General features: G+C 32.2%; 2 pseudogenes; both read left to right on the top strand.

The window, feature by feature from the left end:
* The first annotated feature begins 2,363 nt into the window (after positions 1-2,363).
* On the top strand, positions 2,364-4,921 carry LOC114739165 (G-type lectin S-receptor-like serine/threonine-protein kinase RKS1; annotated as a pseudogene).
* A 27-nt stretch (positions 4,922-4,948) lies between these two features.
* LOC114739164 (G-type lectin S-receptor-like serine/threonine-protein kinase At1g11410) lies at positions 4,949-19,915 on the top strand (annotated as a pseudogene).
* Positions 19,916-21,698: the final 1,783 nt, after the last annotated feature.

Below are 21,698 nucleotides of genomic sequence, written 5' to 3'. Positions count from 1 at the left end.
CTCTCTTCCTTTTCCGTCTCGCCTCCCCCTCTTTTATTCTATTTCCTCTCAACTTCCAACTACCCTATCGCTTTTTTTTTTTTTCTGCTTCAATTATGCTTGCCCCCATTTTTCTTTGTTCTTTATGAATTGCCTAGCCTTTCCATCGAATATGGTGGAAAGCTAGGTATTTTTATATATAATATGATAATATTATATTATTTTAATTGATTGATTTTTTTAAAAAAAATCAATCAATTAAAATAATATAATATTATCATATTATTATAAAAAATACCTAGCTTTCCACCATATTCGATGGAAAGGCTAGGCAATTCATAAAGAACAAAGAAAAATGGGGGCAAGCATTAATTGAAGCAGAAAAAAAAATCAGTATGTTACACTTATACTCTTGTGATTATTATCACATTTGTGTGCTTGAACAATGATGGCTAGAGGGTTGAATCAAGTATGATTTCAGTTGAATCTCACTACTCCCTTTCTCTTGGATTTATTTGAAGTATGCTCTTATCTATTATCCTCCATATGCACTCATTTTGATATCTACTTTCTTCTTCTTTATTTTTATTTATTTTATTTTTGTCCATGTCATTTTGCTAATATATGTATATAGTTTTTTCTATTATTGGCTTATTATATAATGCATTCCTTTTTCTATTATTATTAATAAGTGGAGCATCAAGTATGAATTTTCATTCCTCTCTATTATGTTTAACTTGAGTTTTATGGTGAATTACTTTTGGCTGTTCTTTCTTTTTGTTTAAGATCTATACCGTGTAAGGTTTTCAGAACCTCCGTAGGTATCTAGATTTATGGGTAAACTGTGTAAGACTATGGGAGTCTCTGCAGGAATACTAATATGGTTGTGCAATTTTTTCTTCTTGAAATAAAAAAAAAGAAAATAATTTTGACCCCATGTTTATAAATAAATAATAAAATAAAAAGTCTTTTTTAAAGAGCCTCTGCAAGCTCGAACAATTATTCTCCCGTGTGAGGTTATAAGAATCTTTACAGGGAGGGTAATCCAAAATTGCTTTTGAAAAAATATTTTCTAAATAAAAACACAAAAATTGTTTTTCACATGTTAAGAAATACCAACGCACAAAATTTTTTTAATTAAATAAATATTTTCTAAAAGATACCAACCAAGTAAGATGCATTTTTATCTCTACACTATGTGGGCTTTGATTTTTCTAAAGGGTATGTAGGCCTTAAGTTTTTATTCTAGGTTAAGTCTAGCTTCATAAATAATTTATTTTTTTCTTTTGTTAAATAAAAAAAAATTTCTTTGTTTCTATCTTTTTTTTTTAGGGTAATTAAAATATATAAAAAAGCCATATTAATTTTGAGTAGTTGACTTAGGGTAACCATTCTCTCGAATGGGTGTTGCGGGGGTACCTAACACCTTCTCTATACACAATTGACTCTCGAATCTTATCTGGTTTTCATAGATCATGTTTTTTAGGTTTTAAAATTAACCTTTTAAAATTTTAATGGTGACTCCTCTTTTTTCTTTTTACGGGATGACCAGAATTCGGGCCCGACACGAAGGATCCATATTGGAATTATTGGACCTATTTTCATTAGGGGCACCCCATCTAAATTTGATTCAATTAGCATTCAGAAAAGTATGTAAAACTCAAAATTGTGTAATTGGTCTGGCATTGGTTTATTGTGAAACGCAAATGTGTTGGGAAAAAAAAAAGAAGAAGAGTGAAACGCAAGTGTGTGAGAACTTGACATCTGTAAGTTTCAGGATCCCTTGCTCAATATTTACAAGATAAAATAAGGGCAGAACGTTTGAGAAGATGATATTCAACGAATATGGAGATGAAGTGTAAAAGAATAAGTTTGCTCTGCCTCTAATCTGATCCACCCATGTTGAATTCAAAGCGGTTTTGTTAGACTTTGTAATAAAAAAACTAAACCTTCCCCTTTGGTATTGGACTTAAAAGATGAAAAATCCTTTCAAGAGATCCCAATTTCTAGTTAGTCTTCCGGGGACTGTGAGCCTGTGACATGACACCTCAATAGTCAATTGCCTTGAAGTTTTCATACCCCGGCAAGAAACATCTAGCAGCCCTCGCAAAGCCGTTTCTGCTGAATGATAGATTGTACAAACTTATCCACTTATTCATATTATATGTAGACAGACACGCAAAATACTGAGTGTAACAATTGTTTCCTTTCTTGCTTTCATATCTTAATAAAAGCCAACTTTTTAATCATCACTGGTTGCAGAATCGATTTTGTGGCTGCACTGGTAGTTCTGGGTGTGTAGTAGTGGGTGGGCAAGAGGCAGAGCCTGCGATTACCTCGCTGAACCGAAATCTAGCATGGGACAAGTCATTAGATAATGAAGATAGCAAATGGGATGGTTTTTTTTCTGTTATATCCATCACTGTGTCTTGTTTTGTGCTGCTTCTGACATCATAACCAGTGACAATCCCGTAAGCGATGGTGAGCTTCTGATTTCTAAAGAAAACAAGTTTGCTCTTGGGTTCTTCACTCCTGGCAAATCAAACTATCGATATATAGGAATTTGGTACTACAATTTGCCAGAGAAAACTGTTGTTTGGGTGGCTAACAGAGATGATCCCTTGCATGACACCTCTGGAGTTCTGTCCATCAACTCAAATGGAAATCTAATTCTCCATCACAACTACTCTGACTTCCCCATTTGGTCTGCGAATGTTTCTATCACTGTTCCACATGCAACAATTATGGCTCAGCTCACAGATTTAGGTAATCTTGTTTTGATTCAAAATCACTCCAAAACTGTTATCTGGCAGAGCTTTGATCATCACACTGATACCTTACTTCCGTATGCCAAATTGGGAGTCAACAAAAAAACTGGTCAGAACTGGTTCTTGCAGGCGTGGAAGACAGATGATGACCCTGGAACTGGAAGCTTCTCTGTTAGGTTCAATACTAGTGGGAAAGCTCAGATGTTGCATACAAGAGGAATAACCCAGTGTGGCGAGCAGGATCCTACAATGGCGAAATATTTGTGGGTATCCCATTTATCAAACGGGCTACAGCCACTGATTATGGCATTAATGTCACTGACAATGATAATGAGGTTGGATTTATATTTTACGCTTTTGACAAGAAAACCATCATAAGGGTGGTTGCTCTTCAGTCTGGATTCTTTCAAACATTGCTATGGGATTATGATAAGCAACAATGGAATCGATTTTGGTCTGCTCCAGAAGTAGATTGTGACAACTATGGATCATGCGGTACCAACAGCAACTGTGACCCTCTTAACTATGCAAATTTCAAGTGTTGTTGCCTACCTGGGTTTGAACCTGGAAATACAACAAATTGGTATCAACATGGCGATGCAACAGAGGGTTGTGTGAGGAAGAAAGAAGGCCATCCTTATGTGGGAATGGAGAGGGCTTCGTTAGAGTAGAAAGCGTTAAAATTCCTGACACATCTGTGGCAAATGCTAATATGGAGATGAGTTTGGAAGAATGTGAACAAGAGTGCTTGAGGAACTGTTCTTGTAATGCCTACGCAGCTGCTGATGATGTGAGAAATGGTGGAAGTGGATGCTTGACATGGTATGGTACTTTGATGGACACGCAGATCTTAAGTCAAGAAGGCCATGGTTTATTTGTTCGTGTTGATGCTGTTGAACTCGGTAATTGCAATCCTTTTCTTTATTTTTCTTCAAGGAACATTTTCTTTTTCTTTGTCTTTAAGACTTCTTTCTTCCTACTTTTATCAGCAAAATATGCTAGGAAGTCAAAAAGAGCACTTGCCAAGTCGGCGATAGTGGGTATTGCAACAGCTTGTGTCACGTTGAACACTCTTATTGCCTTGTTTGTCTACTGCTTTTGGAACAGAAAAAGAAAAGGTGCGTATTTCATTTCGCTTCATTTCTTGCTTCCTTAATAGTCTGTACTTTGGTTGTTCTTTCACTCAATATCATTGTCTTCTATTAAAAAAAGAAAAAAACAGAGAGAGAGAAATCTTTGAAACCATGACGATGGAAATGAGCCAAAACAACACTAGAACGAAACATCATTTTTTTTGCCAGTTTTGAGGGGATAAGGCTACGTGCATCTCTCCCTCCTGGATCGCACTCGGTGGGAGCCTCGTGATGTTAGATGTCTAGCTGTCTTATGTTTAGGTGTGAGATGTTGGTTTTCTATGTGATTAGTTGTTTCAGAGTACTAATGCAGATATTATATGTGGATGTACGTAATGCCTTTGGGGATGGATGAAAGTACTATCTTCGATTCTTAATATAAGATCCTGTTTGACTTTTATTTTGGTCCTAAATATAAGACCCCAGTCCACTTTGTCTCTCATATTTATGTATTTTTTTTTTCAAGATAGTCTTTCTAATAATTATAGTTCTAACCAATATAGTTGATTAGTAAGGATATTTTAGGAAAGACAACACCTATTTATTACAAATAATTAACTTAACTTTTTTCCTTAATTTCTTCAAATTACTCAACTGGGTTTTATAATTAGGATCAGAGGTAGTATTATTTAAATCTCATGGAGATTTTCCCCGGCTTTATTCCATGATAGAGTTAGGTTCGAGCTATATGATACACTATAGAATTCTGCTTTTATTTCTATTTCTGTCTTCTTCTTCCTTCTTTATTTACTGTTAGCTGTGGTTCTACAAAAGTAAAGTTGCATTTGTTAAGGATACATGGAAATTTCTGTGCGCTCAAAACCCAAAAGTTTAATGTCATTCATTAGCTAAAATAACAAAATCGCTAGAGGAGCATGGTGAAAGCAGAGCATAAACAAGCTTATCCTGGCTCAGTGACCTAATCCAATTCTTAAAACATTGAACTTGTTTTTTCCCCCGTTTATTTTTCTCTCTCTTAATATGACTTGTTTAAATGTTTTAAGCTATTTCACCCTCTTTATTTTTGCTAATTCCAGATGAAATAGCCGAACAAGAATTAAAATTAAATTCCCCTACAGAAGAGGAGGATGGAGAAAATAGAGCACAACCAAGCTTACCATTTTTCAACATCAAAACCATGATGACTGCAACAAACAATTTCTCAGAAGAGAATCAATTAGGGCAAGGTGGATTTGGTTCTGTATACAAGGTATGCAAAATATTTAAAAATTCTCTTGCCAAGCAATTGGTAATGTGAAGTAAGTCTGTGGCAGATTTTCTTGCACAAATTAGTATAATACAAATGCTTTGATATTTCAGGGCATATTAGTTAATGGACAAGAGATAGCAGTCAAAAGATTGTCTCAAGGTTCTGGACAAGGCACGCAAGAGTTCAAGAATGAAATTAGACTAATTGCAAAACTACAACACAGGAATCTTGTGAAACTGCTTGGTTATTGCATTCATAAGGAAGAAAGGATGTTGATCTATGAGTACTTGCCCAACAAAAGCTTGAACTTTTTCCTCTTTGGTATGATTTATTATTCTCCTCCTCTTTCTCTAAACTGATGTTGCTTTTTAATATTTGCATAGCTAAATAAATTAGAGAACTGAAAAAAAAAATTATACCCTTAACTAATCATTTCATCAAATTAGGAGTATGCACATTTTTTTCACAGCATATTTTTCTCAATCTAAGCAAATCCTAGAGCCAGAACAATTAAATGGTTCAGAGTATTTGTCTTCAGCATGCATCGAAGACATAATTAGCTTTCATGCGTGGCAAAGTATCGAGCCACTCAACCATGATATATAGTTGTTGATATATTTTATATTACTATATTTATATACCATAGAGATAAATTTAAGATTGTATAACTATTGGTGTCAGTTGTAGTTTAGTTTAGAAGTTATAAGTTAGTATTGATTGATATAAATAATATCATTTATTCATGTAACTACGGTGTGGTTCTGGAAGCTAGGTAAGATTAGTGCCATTTCATTCATAGTCTTAGTTCTATTCATACTTATATTTATGTCTTATGATATAACTAGATTAGCTTCATTTTCAAAGTTAAGAAGGACTTATGGTTCTCTGCAGATAGGAATCAAGGAACGTCATTAAATTGGGACACACGTTTTCATATTATATTTGGAATTGCTCGAGGTTTGCTTTATCTTCATCAAGATTCAAGGTTAAAAATAATCCATAGAGACCTTAAAGCTAGCAATGTCCTTCTAGATGCTACAATGAATCCAAAAATTTCTGATTTTGGTATGGCTAGAATATTTGGAGAGGATCAAATTCAAGCAAGAACTAGACGAATCGTTGGAACATAGTAAGAACAAGACTCTTGTACATGATCTAAAACAACACCATTCATTGAGTTTCACAAAATCTTATAATATTTTTTTTATTGCAGTGGTTATATGTCTCCAGAATATGCAATGGTAGGGCAATATTCAACAAAGTCCGATGTTTTCAGTTTCGGTATTCTATTGTTAGAGATTATTAGTGGAAAGAGAAATACAGATTGTCTCAAAGAACAAGCATCCACAATTTGATTGGACAGGTAAGACTTAAAAAAAAAAAAAAACTAGAACCATGACATTTAAACATTTTCAGTGGCTTTGTTTCCATCTCCTCTGGTATCTGACCTTCAAAGTATTGAAAACTGCGTCGGCGCCTTAATGCCATTTTCCTTTATAATCACAACGGTTGTATTAATCTGTAGGTTTGGGACTTGTGGAGAGAAGGAAAAGCCTTGGAAATAATGGATTCAACACTTGGTGAATCTTATCCTCTTGATGTAGCCCTAAGGTGTATACAAATTGGGCTATTGTGTGTGCAAGAAAGTGCCTTCTATAGGCCATCCGTGTTGGAAGTCATTTTCATGCTTGGCAATGAAGTAACCCTTCCTTCACCTCGAAAACCTGCTTTCTTGTTCAATTCTAACGTAGAGCATTCAGAATCTTCAACATCTGGAGATCCTTCAATAAACAATGTCACAACTACTACAATCAGTTCTCGATGAACATGAATTGATAGATATAAAAGAAATATATCCTATTGGCTGTGTTGTGTTACCTAGATTGATTGTATTTGAGAAGACCAAATAATGAAAGTTTGTAATTAAAATGCAAAGCTATTGCCAATGCCAAAAACAGAGTCGAGAATCCTACTTGTTTGCTTTGGCGCATAAATTTTGTAAGTGTGTATGTATTGTAAAAAGTAACATAGTAGTGAGAAAATTATCATCTCACTACAATTTGTAATGGTCAAACGCATTGCATGTTCACATAAATCTAGCATGTCAAAATTGAAGTTTTTTAACCATTAACAATATGTAACTTGCTAACACAATTAAAGTTGTATCTTCTCTTATATCTTCTTCTTTGAAATATCTACAACCTAATGTTTATCACATCTCACGAATCCAGATCAATAGCGTTGAAGAACTTCAACTTGAACTTAAGAAAAGTGTAATTCTCGCCATTAAAACCCAGAGGTTTTCTCCAAATAATTTCTGACCTAGCAATATGCAACTCTCAGATTGTTGATTTTTTGTTTTTTTTGTTTTATGTTTTGGTAGACAAAGTTTTGATATAAATTGTCAGATAGTAAATTGGGTAATGCAGAAATTTTCACTTCAAGCGCACACACCCAAATGAGCCGAGAAATGTGTCTAGAACAAGGATGGATTCAATTCACATCACTTTCATGCATTTTCCAAGAACCTCTTGACAATCAAGAAACTCACTTAATATTCTCACAAATCTTGAGTCAACTCAAATAAGATAAAAATAATGATCATCAGACAAAGATTTTCCTTATAAATGAGTTGATACAGACATTTTGAATTTCTGAGTATATACAGTTGAGAGTATATGACTGAAAGTTAAAACATTTGAAGAATTATAACAGTTTCGCAATGTTAAAACTCTTTATTTGATGATTCTCTATTTCACAAACTGGATCAACCATTGCTAAACCCAATGAATTGTTGAAAAGTACCTGCTCTGGAATGGGAATGGAACACAAAGCATGATAGACCACCGTGTTTGTTGACAAAGATGAAGGAATGTCAACAACTTTTTTGCATAAATGATTTTGTTGACAAATACAACAATTTGTCAATAATCCCTTGGAATAGAAACAAGTTGTTGATAACCCACGAGTTTGCTATTATACCGAATAGAACAAAACGCAACACGATTGTCCACAGAAATTGGAAATTGTCAACAAATTTGGCAAAGCAATTAGTTGATAACATAGAGAAGATGTTGAAGATCAAGGAGAAGGACACTGAGATGTCAACAGGAATACTAAATTGTCAACAGTTTCAACTTGAAGAAAACTTGTCATTTAAAAGCATTTAGGGTTACTTTGATCAAACACTCTTAAACTACTTTCACATAAGTAGTGTTTAAATTAACTTGAATTTTAATTTTCCAATTTAAGCTTGCAAGTGTTTTTTTTTTTTTAATAACACTTCCCCTTTAGAGTTGGAAAAAATGGGTTGGCCTTGTTTTTGAAGATGGCCTGTGAACTCGCAAACTTCGGACCTTTAATCAAAGTTCACTATTTTTCTACTTTTTTTAAGAGATAAATATAATACAATAAAATTCCCAATTTAAAATATAAAGATTATCAAATTAAAGTTGCAAATTACTAACATCAACATCAAAACACAACATTAAGTCCTAAACATAGATAAACTATTGTGCTCAATTAAATAAATTACACAAACTAAACAAAAAGCAAAACATCATCACTTTAAAAAAACAAATCTTTCGGTGAATTAGAAAATGAAGATTAAAAAGAAAAAGAAAAAGAATCAAGGGCAACAAACTACTATGATGAGTAACAATTATACTGCCCACAAGGTTTAGGTCCTTTTAACAAAATGCACTATTTTCTCATATCAAATTTAGGTCACAAATACTAAGTATCATCAACATGAGCATCAATATACAAAACTAAAAATATCAGCTGCCATCCATTAAAAAAAAAACTAAAAATTAACGTTGATTATTCTTGCCCAAGTTCAAGATATATGCTACCTCTAATCCTTAATATAAGACTCCGTTTGACTTTTATTTTGGTCCTAAATATAAGACCCCAATTCATTTTTTCTCATATTTATGTATTTTTTCCCAATATAGTCCTTTTAATAATGGTAGTTTTAGCCAACGCACTTGATTAGTAAGAATATTTTAGGAAAGATAACACCTATTTATTACAAATGACTAATTTAACTTATTTTCTTAATCTCTTCAAATTAGTCATCTAGCTCTTATAATTAGGACCGGAGGTAGTACTTCTTTCCAATTATCAAGTTTTAATATGGTAAACATTAATGAAAACTAAGATTTTTAATTCAAGTCATAAATTTTAGAAAACTAAAGTGCCAAATTAATGCCTAAGTAACTAAAACTAAACCAAATCAAACGGTTTTCCTCTAATAGGTAAGAAAAAAAAAGCCATAATTACATAAGCATTTTGATATTTTTGCATCATATTGGATCATTTTGTTGAAAAGATAGATTAAGATAATTTTTAGCAAATACTAGCTAAATAAAAGTGTGCAAATAATTATAAAAATAGTTAAAGCATCAAATGATTAAAAAAAAATGTGAGCTTAAATAAGCTAGTCCGCGACAACCTCGGGCTTGATAGAGTCAGGCCCTTGAAATCATGCTTTTTGAGAGCCCGTCCCCACCAACAAGCTGGAATTTAAATGGATTAGGTTTGTTTTTCCAACAACTTTCTTCTTGATCAATCTTGCTCCATTATTTATCTTTATATTCTTTTAATAATTAACTACACAAGATATTCATATTAATTCTAGTAGTTGGTCATACTTAAGCGTGATATAAAATATATAATGTAATAATATTTGACATAATAAAAAAAAAATTTGGTCAAAGACATAATCAAAATTAATTATGCATGTTCTACCTCTTTTTTTTATGATGGAACCATGAGTATGATTGGAACCGCATATTTTGATTTAGAACTTGACATTGAAAAAATCGTTAGAGTATTAAAAATATAAACTGAGTAGTAAATGGTGCAGCACAATATTGTATATAATCTTGTAAATATTATTTCTTCTATTTTTTCAATAAAAGATTATTAATTCAACTATGTTGATTAAAAAGTTGGTTAAAATTAATTGGACAATAAAAATGCAAATTTTTTTTAAAAAAATATACACTTATTTATAGGGAAGATGTAGGAAAGAGTGCAACTCTACCAAAAAAAATGACTTTCAACAATAACATAAAGGTCATTGCCACAACAGTTGTGGCTAAAAAGTTTCAGCGGCAACAAAAATAACAACTTTCATAAGTTTTGGGGGTGACATTTGTTGCTGTTGAAAGACAATTGTCACCACTGAAAAGTTTATTTTTAGTTGTGACTTTCTAGAGTTGCCATTGAAAGACATTTTTAGTTCTCACTTGAAGTTTTATTTTTTGCAGCATAAGAGAGAGAATTTACAATTTAAATAATTTACTTCGATAATGAATGCAATGATATTAATATGAGTGATTACATAGGGCAAAATTGTAGAAACCTCTTAGTATCTCTTACAGATAAAAGCAAGTTATACCAAAAATTATTTCTTATAAAGAGTAACGGATGGAGTTATTAACTTGTAAAATTTCATTAAAGTTTTTTTTTTGAACTATGACAAAATGATATTAAAAAGGAGAGTTTAAATATTACAGACAGTCAAATAACTTATATTAGCTATATTAAAAGAAAGAAAACTACTTTTAGGAATTAAATCAATATAGTAAGATGAGAAGTTATAAATAAGAGAATGAACTTCTTGCCAAGTGGTGGATGAGATGTGGGAAGACAGAGATGGAAAATGTAAGAAGTATTTATCAACATAGTGGATGTGAAAAGGAGGCTTCAAGTGAAGGGTCATGACACTAGAGTTGTTGATCCAATAGAGAGCAGCACGAAGACATTTTGAATGAAATTCAGCACCAGCTGTAGTTGTATTTCTCCAAAAAAATTCTTTAATGCATTGACTAGAAGAACAAATCACTCCCTGGCAGTAATGAATTCGATTCCTCTTGTATTTGAACAACAGAACATCCCATCCATTAGGACTAAGGATTAGATGATTCTTATTAAGTTGAGCAAATTTGTTAGTTGGTCTAGCACTGAGGCAAAGCTTAAAAGAAAACTCCGTAAAAGAACTGACTCACTTAAATTCTTGAATAACTGAGGTTGGAGAAATTTTCACCCCTTGATGTAGAACCAAATTTCTTTTCCTCCAAATAATATTGAGAAGGTATATGATCCCATGAGATATGTGTAGGCGATTATCTTTGCAAAGCTGAGTTAGTGTTTGCTTGACCTAAAGGATGAAGTAATCAAAATTAGAAGCTAAAAGCTTAATGGACAAACCTCCAAACCAGATTCATCAATTGTGAATCTCATGGGTCGGAGAATACTTTTTTGATCACGGCATGTTCAACATGCTTTATCCCAATAAAGAAAAATCTTAAATCTAATTAACTTTTTTAAAAAATTTAGTAACTTTATAAATTTATGTCTATCTAATATATTATTCTTGGATCTTATTTATAAGACAGAAAGAGAATTTTCTTATCTTATTTATAAATTACTTTATTAAATTTTTAATATAAATAATGCATTAGAGTTGGATAACTAATATAAGGAGGTTAAAAAAATTAGTTATGTTGGTTAATTATTACAAATATATGTTGATTTCATAAATTGTCTTATTTAACTATAGTAGGAACCTCTTATAATTAATAGAAATATTTTAGAGAAAAAATTATAAATTTGGAAAATAAAGTAGATTGAGATCTTATAGACCATATTCAACTCTCAATTAGTTCTTGTATTAAGGGCTAGAGGTAGTACTGTTTTATTCTTCATTTACTATTGTGAAAATTATATATATTAATTAGGGATAAAGTGGAAAAGTTATTAAATTTTAAGCAGAGTTAACAAATTTAAATTTTTATTAGAAGTGACTTATAAATAAAATTAGAGAAATACACTTTAACAGAAATTCAATAAATTAGCGATCAAATTTTACATTCATAGAATAAATTTCAATAATGTAATTTATGTTAAGAAATTTTTTTTTTTCCAGTTTATAAATAAGATCTGATAGGATCTGCTATCTCTACAGCTTTTGGACGACTTGTTCAAAATTGTAAGATCAGCGAGGCACAGGAACATCTTTACAGAACCAGACCTTCCAAGAAGTTTGAAAAATAAGTAAATTACAATTATTCTATAGATCTAAACGACCCACCCAATTTGAATTCAACGCGGTTTTTATTTATTTATTACACCATTATACTTGTGGTGTCTAATAGGGGCTGGGAGTAGTTGGCGCCTCAAAAGTCAAACTAAATGGAACTTTATACACATATAACTATTACTTATATATATATATATATATATATGTGTATATATATATAAGTCACTTATACTTGGTTTCCACATACCAAAATATGCACTAAATTAATAAAAGTTTCCACATTGCCTCCATTAATTAAAGAAAGCATATTGGAAAAATGGTGTACATTTTCTCTCATATATATATATATATATATATATATATATTTTTAATCTTAGTCAATAAGAGTAAAATTGAAAAATGTCATTAGTTACCTTACAAATAACTTATATCTAGAACAGAATTTTTCCTTACAAATAGCATATATATAGAAACAGAGCGGTACATTAATATGCAGAGTTTGATGTCTTGTCTACTAATGGTTTGTGTGTTCAGTTTAATTTATCTTAAATAATTTTATATATTAATATAATTTTTAGTCTTTTAAATTTGTCTTCATTTTAGTTTGGAATGATTAATATACAAGTTCTTATAGTTTCAACCGGTTTTTAATCAAGTCCCTATAATTTTTTTTCTTTTTATTAGGTCCTTAATGTTTTGCCTTATTTTTAATTAGGTCCTTGTTGTTTTTATTCTTTATTCTATAAATAATAATATGCTATAAATAATAAATTATTATAATAATCTTCTATTAATATTCTTTTAAATTTTTAGTTAAACATATATATATTATTTATTTTTTTATTCTAATTTTTGTAATTATATTTTTTCCAGTTATATAATTATTAATTTAAAAATGAAATTAATTTTAAACAGTAAATTTAATAAATAATTTTAAAAAAAAGTACAAAGCACTTAATTAAAAAATAAGTGAAACTATAAGGATATGATAAAAAAGGAAAAAAAAAAGGAGGAGCCTAATTAAAAACATGTGAAAGTAAAAGGATACGATAGAAAAAAAATTTTATAGGGACCTAATTAAAAATCAAATGAAACTATAAAGACCCAGAAATTAATTATCCCTTTTAGTTTTGTTCCTTCAAGTTTCATTCCATTTAGGACTTGTTTGGTACAAGGGGAGGGGAGGGGAGGGGAGGGGAGGGGAGGGATTTTACTCCCCTCCCTTTATTCGGATTGCTGAAATTTTTTAGAATATCCTCTCCCAAATTAGGGGAAATTAGTTTTCAATATACCTATATTACCCTTTTGATCTTATCTCAGGCAAAAAAAAAAGGATGGTAACTTTGGTACTTTTATTAGATCATATATCAAATCACAAAAAGTCCCTCCCCTCCTCTTTTCTCTCATCAATTCAAACAAAATAATATTAAAACTCCTCTCCTCCTTTTTCTTCCTTTCCCTTTCACTAAAATCTCTTTCCTCTTTTCCCCTCTTTTAAGCCAAATACACCATTAAGACAGTGGTCCCCCATAATTTAATAAAAACTTACATCATTTTACTTTTTGAGAAATCAAAACCTATAATTTGAAACTTAAGAAATTAAGATCAAAATTCGTATAAATTTGAAAGAACGTAGATGTTAACCCTCAAAATATCAAATATATGAGATAAATTTAATCCTAAAACAAAAAATAAATTTTTCAGGGGATGCCCGAATACCCTCCAAGTAGTAAATGGTGGGCATGGGACAGATTATTTCAGGTTTAATCAACACACTATAGCCCTACATAAAACATTAATTTAACGCCCTCACCAGGGCTATTTCAGGTTCTATAAACCTATTAGATTATTCCAATTAATTGGAATTAAGTAGGTCCACGTAATGGTGACAAAATGTGTCCTTAAAGATTTTTTTTTCCCTTGGGATTAATACAAATAATCCAAAGGAGAATTATTACGAATTCCTAAGGAAAGAACAAAATTACCTAAATGTCTTAATGATAAGTGAATAATTACTATTTTTTATATTAAAACTTGTCATTATATACTAGTTGTTCTGTATCTCTGATATTTTTTAATAATTATATTTGTTTCTCGAGACTTCATGACAGTTTCCTTATTTGTAATACGGTGTGTTTACTCGGACGGTCACAGATGAAGTCGTCTGAACGAGACGGCTTTTAATTCAAGGAATGTGCATGCAAAGTTGGAAAAAACTTCTCCACTTGACGCAATGTTTGAATTTTGACACTAACGGACTGGCATGGTTTCTTTGACTCGGTCTTCTGTTGACTCGGACGGACAATGATGCCTCTAAAGAGTTGACTCGTAGTGATCACGAAACGTTTCAGTGGCTCGCAATAACTCGTAATTGACTCGGACAGCAATGTCTCTGAAGGCTGCCCATGCAAGCAGGTATTTTATATTATTATATATTCGCACAAGCAAGTAGATGTTTCCAAAGCCTCCTGCCATCTATCTATTAAATTTAAGTACATTAAAAATTAAACAAATAAATAAATTATAACAAATATAACTTGATTCCTCTAAAATACTCCTATGTAAGATTATATTATTTATCAATTTATAAATAAATTTAATTAATTAATTTTAAAAAAATTGATCAATATGATAGATAAAATATATTAAAGTCTTGTATTTAAAAGCAAAAACTAACTCATTAGCTATTTCCTACATTTATGATCAAAAGGATTAAATATGAGAGACAAAATTATTTAAAGTCTTACATTTATGACTAAATCTATTTTTCAACCAACTCCTATATTAAGAATCAGATGCCATGTATTTTTTTTCTTAAAGAAGCAAATAGTATAGTCTTGGGTGTGCACATTGATGTTTGGATGTGAAATCTTAAATGGCTAACATTACTTGGCCTCCCATGCATGAGTAAACTTCAACAATGTCAACAAATAATTTGTATTTTTTTGAAAAAATTAATTAACATTATTTATAACTTATGCCAATAAGATTTGGTCTAGTTAGTAAAGAGTAATCTCATAACCCACAAAGTCGTGAGTTTGAATTTAACTGCCTATGTGAATATTTTGTTAGTGGGTAATTTATGAATATCTCTATAAGTACTTTTTGAACCTGGAAGTATGCATTGACCTTGGTAAGCACTTGAATCCAATTCCCTTGAACTTTCTCTTACTAAGAAAATAATTAGTGATTGACCTCTATGTATTGATGAGTTTTACTTTCCATTTTTTTCAATTATATAGATGTAAAAATCATGTAATGCTGGAGAAAAGTCAGAAAACTACTCACCTTTTATACAAGGAATATCATCAACTACAATTTTTATACTATTAGTAATGGAAGTTCTGAGAACGAAGATAGCTATGAGGCTGATTTTCATATATCTAATCTTATTCTTCTATTACTGCTTCTTGTTTTGTGAAGCTTCTTCTTCTGACGCCATAACCATTGGCAAACCCATTAGCGATAATGGAGAGCTTGTCATTTCTAAAGGAGGAAAATTTGCTCTTGGCTTCTTCTCTCCAGGCAAATCTACCTTTCGCTTTGTTGGAATCTGGTACTATAACTTGCCAAAGCAAACTTTTGTTTGGGTTGCCAATAGAGATAATCCCATAAATGACTCTTCTGGAGTTCTCTTCCTCAACCCAAATAATGGAAATCTCGTCCTCCGCCAGAACTCCACCAACTTGCCCATTTGGTCCTCGAACGTTTCTGTCCCTGTTCCAAGTAATACAGTTATGGCTCAGCTCACTGATTTAGGTAATCTCGTTCTGATTCAAAATAATGACTCCAAAAATGCATTATGGCAAAGCTTTGATCATCTCACTGACACCCTTCTTCCATATGCCAAACTGGGTTTCAACAAAAGAACTGGTCAGAACTGGTTGTTGCAGTCATGGAAGACAGAAGATGATCCAGGAACAGGAAGTATCTCACTTAGGTTCAACACATCTGGTAAAGATCAAGTTTTTCTATACAATAAAAACGTTCCACTTTGGCGAGGTGGGTTCTTCAATGGCGAAATACTTGTGGGTTTGCCATCTATGAGAAGAGAAATGTCATATGCTTTCAACCTCACTATCACAGACGATGATAATTCTGCCGGATTCACATATCACGCCGTCGATCCCACCGCCATCTTCCGGATCTCAGTTGTTCCGACGGGATACATGCAAACACATAAATGGGATCATGATATAAATGATTGGAAGCTATATGGGTCATACCCAGAAATCAATTGTGAAACCTATGGAACTTGTGGGGCCAATAGCAAGTGTGATTCTTTCAACTACGCTTACAACAAGTGTTTTTGCTTACCCGGGTTTGAACCTAGCAACCCTAGTGAGTGGTACATGAACGATGAATCAGCTGGTTGTGTGAGGAAGAAAGGACCATCTTTGTGTGGGAATAGTGGAGAAGGCTTCATTAAAGTGGATGGTGTGAAGATTCCAGATACTTCCATAGCCAAGTTTCAGAAAGGTTTGAGAATGGAGGATTGTGAACAAGAGTGCTTGAGAAATTGTTCTTGCAATGGCTATGCAGCTTCAGATGTGAGAAATGGAGGAAGTGGGTGCTTGACTTGGCATGGAGGTTTGCTGGACACAATGGTATTAAGTGAAGAAGGCCATGATTTATATGTTCGCGTTGATGCTGTTGAACTTGGTATGTATTTGTATGTGTTTGTGTTTATATGCATATATATATGACTTGTCCTTCTTCATTTCTTTTACTGGTTTTAATCTCCTTTTCCTTTGTCTTAAAGACCACTTTGTTTCCATTTAATTTTCCCAGCAAATTATGCCAAGAAATCAAAAGGAACGCTTCCGAAGTCCGCGATGGTGGGAATTCCAGTAGCTACTTTCGCTGTGATTGTTCTTCTAATTGCCTTATGTGCTTATTGCTTTCGGATAAGAAAAATAACAGGTGATTACTTCTTTCATTTACGGGAGAATTATAAGGAGAACTCAAAAGAGAAAAATAATTACAAAATAAGTTCCAGATTTATTTTTTTATTCTGAAATTTGTCATTACAGGTTACTTAGATGGTTACTAGAACCTTTTAGTAATTATTTTCTTTCCTTGGAACTTGATTGTAATTTATTTTCTCTAGGACAAGTTATGTTTCAATAAAAATAATTATCTTAAAGTGAATTTAGGGAAATGATGAAAGGAAAAAAAGCCAGAGAACGAATAACATATAGGAGAATTACAATGAAACCTCAAGAAAAAAATAATTACCAATAAATATTAATAACAAGTGAATAATAATTATTTTCTACCATAACTATTCTGTTAATTCTCCCACAATATGTGTCGTTACCGCTTCTGATTTTTTTTTTTGGGTAAATATTGATTCAAACAACTGTAAATTCATGAGTTTAATTGTAAATAAAGCGTTTAATTTTCAAATATGACTCTGTATATATTTGCAACTGAGATTCCTTTTTGCAATGGTTTTGAATCAATATATACTTGTAACTCATTTTTTAGATTCTTTTTCTTTTTTGGATCTACCTATCATGAATTTAATCTTTTCCAGCTCATCCCTTTTTCTTTGACCCCACGAAACTTATTAAAATACATGGATGTATGTATGTTGCCGTCGGATAATTAAATGGTTTTTTTTTTTCCTGTGGCTAAATTTTTTTTTTATCCGATATTGAAGGCATTGGTCTTTGGGTATCTTTTTGTTCTACTGTTAATATTATTCAAATTTTCTTAGCGTCATTCCAACCTCTCATTTTCGCCATGTTTAGGTGGTGAGATAACTGAAGAACAAATGAAAATAGATTCTCCAATAGAAGAAGAGTACCAGGATGAAAATAGAGCACAACCAAGCTTGCCATGTTTCAGCATTAAAACCATAATGGTTGCAACAAATAAATTCTCGAATGAGAACCGATTGGGGCAAGGTGGATTTGGTTCTGTGTACAAGGTAAGTGAAATATTTAAAAATGAAAATATTCCTGTGCACTATTATTGACACAATCGAATCACCAAAAAATTTATTGAGTTGTTAATACGTCATGACCCGTTCTCAGTTCTTGCATCACATCTTGTCATTTCCAATTCGCCCTGCTGCTCATTTATTGTAAGATTTTTTTAATGATTAATTGCTCATCTGGATTGTGCCCACCTTTTAATTTTCAGGGCTTATTATTTAATGGACAAGAGATAGCAGTGAAAAGATTGTCTCAAAGTTCTAGACAAGGAACTCAAGAGTTCAAGAATGAAATTAAGGTGATTGGAAGATTACAACACAGGAATCTTGTAAAGTTGCTTGGTTATTGCATTCATAAGAAAGAAAGAATGCTGATATATGAATACCTACCCAACAAAAGCTTGGACTTCTTTCTCTTTGGTGCGTGTTCTTCTCCTTCTCTTTTCTTTAGACTAATATTGCTTTCAGATATTACACTTTCAATTAACAGGCCTCAATAAATTAGAGAAGAGGCAACATGCATATTACTTCATTAGTTTGTCATTTCATTATATTTTGGTCTCTGTCCATGACTTTTCACATATCATAAATATTGTCAATCATAAGAAATTTTTTTTTTAAAAAAAACTAAGGTCGTACTTCGAAACGGCTCAAAGTATTTGTGTTCAGCATGTATCAAGGATGAAAACAAGGAACAGAACTAGAGAGAAAAAATTTGCTCCAAAGTTGATTATTTTGCTTGTCTTCTCGCTGATTTTGTAATTTTTGCTCAATTTTTAAGGATTTTCCATTTGACCCATAATACAAAATATGTCTCTGATTCGGTCCTATAAAATGAAATTTTCCCTATTTAATTTGTATGTGTTTGATATACCAAGATAAGGTTTCCAACATTTTCAATGTTAAGAAGCTATTAAGGTTCATTGCAGATAGGGATAGAAGATCATCACTAGATTGGGACACCCGTTTTCACATCATCATTGGAATTGCTCGAGGCATTCTCTATCTTCATCAAGATTCAAGGTTGAAAATAATTCACAGAGATCTTAAAGCCAGCAATGTCCTTTTGGACCTTGCAATGAATCCTAAAATTTCAGATTTTGGAATGGCTAGAATATTTGGAGAGGATCAGATCCAAGCAAATACAAAACGAATTGTTGGGACATAGTAAGAACAAAAGTCTTGCGCATACTTTTAATTAAATCACTAACTCAATTCGATAACAATCTCATGTTATAACTATTTTTCTTATTGCAGTGGTTATATGTCTCCAGAATATGCAATGGAAGGACAATATTCAACAAAGTCTGATGTTTTCAGCTTTGGGATTCTGTTGATAGAGATTATTTGTGGAAAAAGAAATACAGACCACGATAAAGAAAGATCATCTGTAAATTTAATTGGACATGTAAGACTAAAGATACAAGAGGATGAAATTCAAATAATCATTGATCTTTTTCATTTCCTCTCATTTAATTTGAAAGCCCTAGAAATATTGGCTTCAAAATTTTGATGGGTATTTTATTTTTTTTCCAAATAATGAACTGATAGTGCAATTTTTTTGGTAGGTGTGGGAGATGTGGAGAGAAGAAAAATCCTTGGACATAGTGGATCCAATACTTGGTGAAGCATATCCAATTGACTTAGCCTTAAGATGTGTACATATTGGGCTCTTGTGTGTGCAAGAAAATGCCTCCTATAGGCCTTCCATGTCAGAAGTAATCTACATGCTTGGCAATGAAGTATCCCTCCCCTCACCTCGAAGACCTGCATTCCTATTCAATTCTAATGCAGAGCTTTCAGAATCTTCAACATCTAAAGATCCTTCTGTAAACGAAATTACTGGTACTACAATCAGTGCTAGATAGGCATGAAATGGCATATGACAGGAAAGCATTTTATGATCCTAGGTCTTGCTATACTTATTATCCTTAATTTTGTATCAACATGTGTCGTTTACAAATGTTTACATGTTAGCCACAACACTTCTGATTCCCAAAAAAGGAAATCATATTAGAATGTCATTATGCCTCCTTTATCTCCAACTCTCCGTCATGGGCTGCGATCGGTAGGTTCTCGAGTTTGCCAGTGATGCCAATGGTGGCAACTAAGAAGTGTTTTGTATATTTTAAGTAAATATCCTATCTAGCTCCTACATATAGTATCAAAAAGAGTATATTCTAGGGAATTGAAATTTGAGTCCTAGTGGGTGATAAGAAAATGGGCATCACTAGTAGGTTGCGTGCTAATGGGTGATAAGGAAATTTGAGTCCTCATGTGTGAATGTGATACTACTCTCTTGTTATGGAATTGACCTTAACCATCCTAACATCAGCTAGAAGGTTTTGATCCGGCTGAATCACTTTCTGTGTTGAAGACTTTGCTAAAGCAATGTTTGCTCGAAGTTTGTTAACTTTAGAGAACAACATATAATGCAGCACATAAATTGGAGGGAATACTGGAAGCCTTTGGCACCAAATTTTACAGCGTTGGACTCATTAAAGCAAAGCATCACCACATTTGTTACATGGCATGATCATGTAACTTCATTTTATCAATGGCTCATATTTGCTCAAACTCCGTGAACTTTAGAGGAGTTAAGTCCTCTCAAACCTAGTTAATCACTAGAATTTGCATGTTCACTTAAATTTGTATGTTCAATTGTTTTTCTATGTAAAATCTACAAGTAAATGAAACTTGCTACGCCACGTCTTGAAAATTTAGGAGCGACTAGCCTGAAATATAAGAAACCCATATCCCTTAAGCCTGTAATATATAAATCTCTCAATTATATATGCAGAGCAAAATTAGCGACCTTCCTGTAGAGGTTTTGATAGTACAATTCAGTTAAAAAGAGCTCCACCCCAGATCAACAACCATCCAACACATAAATGAGGCGATGATCCAGTCTATGACCTATGTGGAGCACCTAAATTACAAAAGTAAATACATAAGTTTAACCTTACATTAACTATATGTTAGTTCAAAATGAGCAAGGAATCCCCCACCAATCTGTGGGAGGAATAAGGTCACCTACACTATTTAAGGCCATAAATATTTTGTAATGATTAACATCCCTATTATAGAGATTAAATAAATACTGAAAGAAATAGATTAAACATATATGCCTCTGTATAACATAAAAACATAACAATTACTTTCAACTTCTAAAGTATACAATCATAAGCAATAATGAAATTATATATAAGACTATGAAATGAACAACATTAAATATATAATAAAACAACTTATCTATGAAAATTCAATTCACAAATAATATAAAATCTCATTATTTAAAAGGATTTAAACAGAACAAAACAACAAGCTTGGACAAGCGTAGGGTATATAACCAATTAAGCATGACTTGAAGCAATGAAAACAAGCATAAGAACAATGCCCACAAATAACAAGCACAAATGACGTGCCCACAAATATCAAGCATCAATGATGTGCCTACGATTATCAAGCTAGCTATGTTTTAATCATGGCGCGTCAATGACTAATAGTACTAATATTAGCAACCAGTGTTCTGTAATTAGTTCTCAAAAAACATTTCCAAGCATGTCTGGAATTAAATTACCATAGCAAGGAAAAAAAAAATCTTCACATAATAAAA

The sequence above is a fragment of the Neltuma alba genome, unplaced genomic scaffold (assembly GCF_004799145.2).
Source record: "Neltuma alba isolate B1F8T4 unplaced genomic scaffold, ASM479914v2 tig00013791_pilon, whole genome shotgun sequence".
NCBI lineage: Eukaryota > Viridiplantae > Streptophyta > Magnoliopsida > Fabales > Fabaceae > Neltuma > Neltuma alba.
This window is presented reverse-complemented; position numbering and strand designations above follow the sequence as displayed.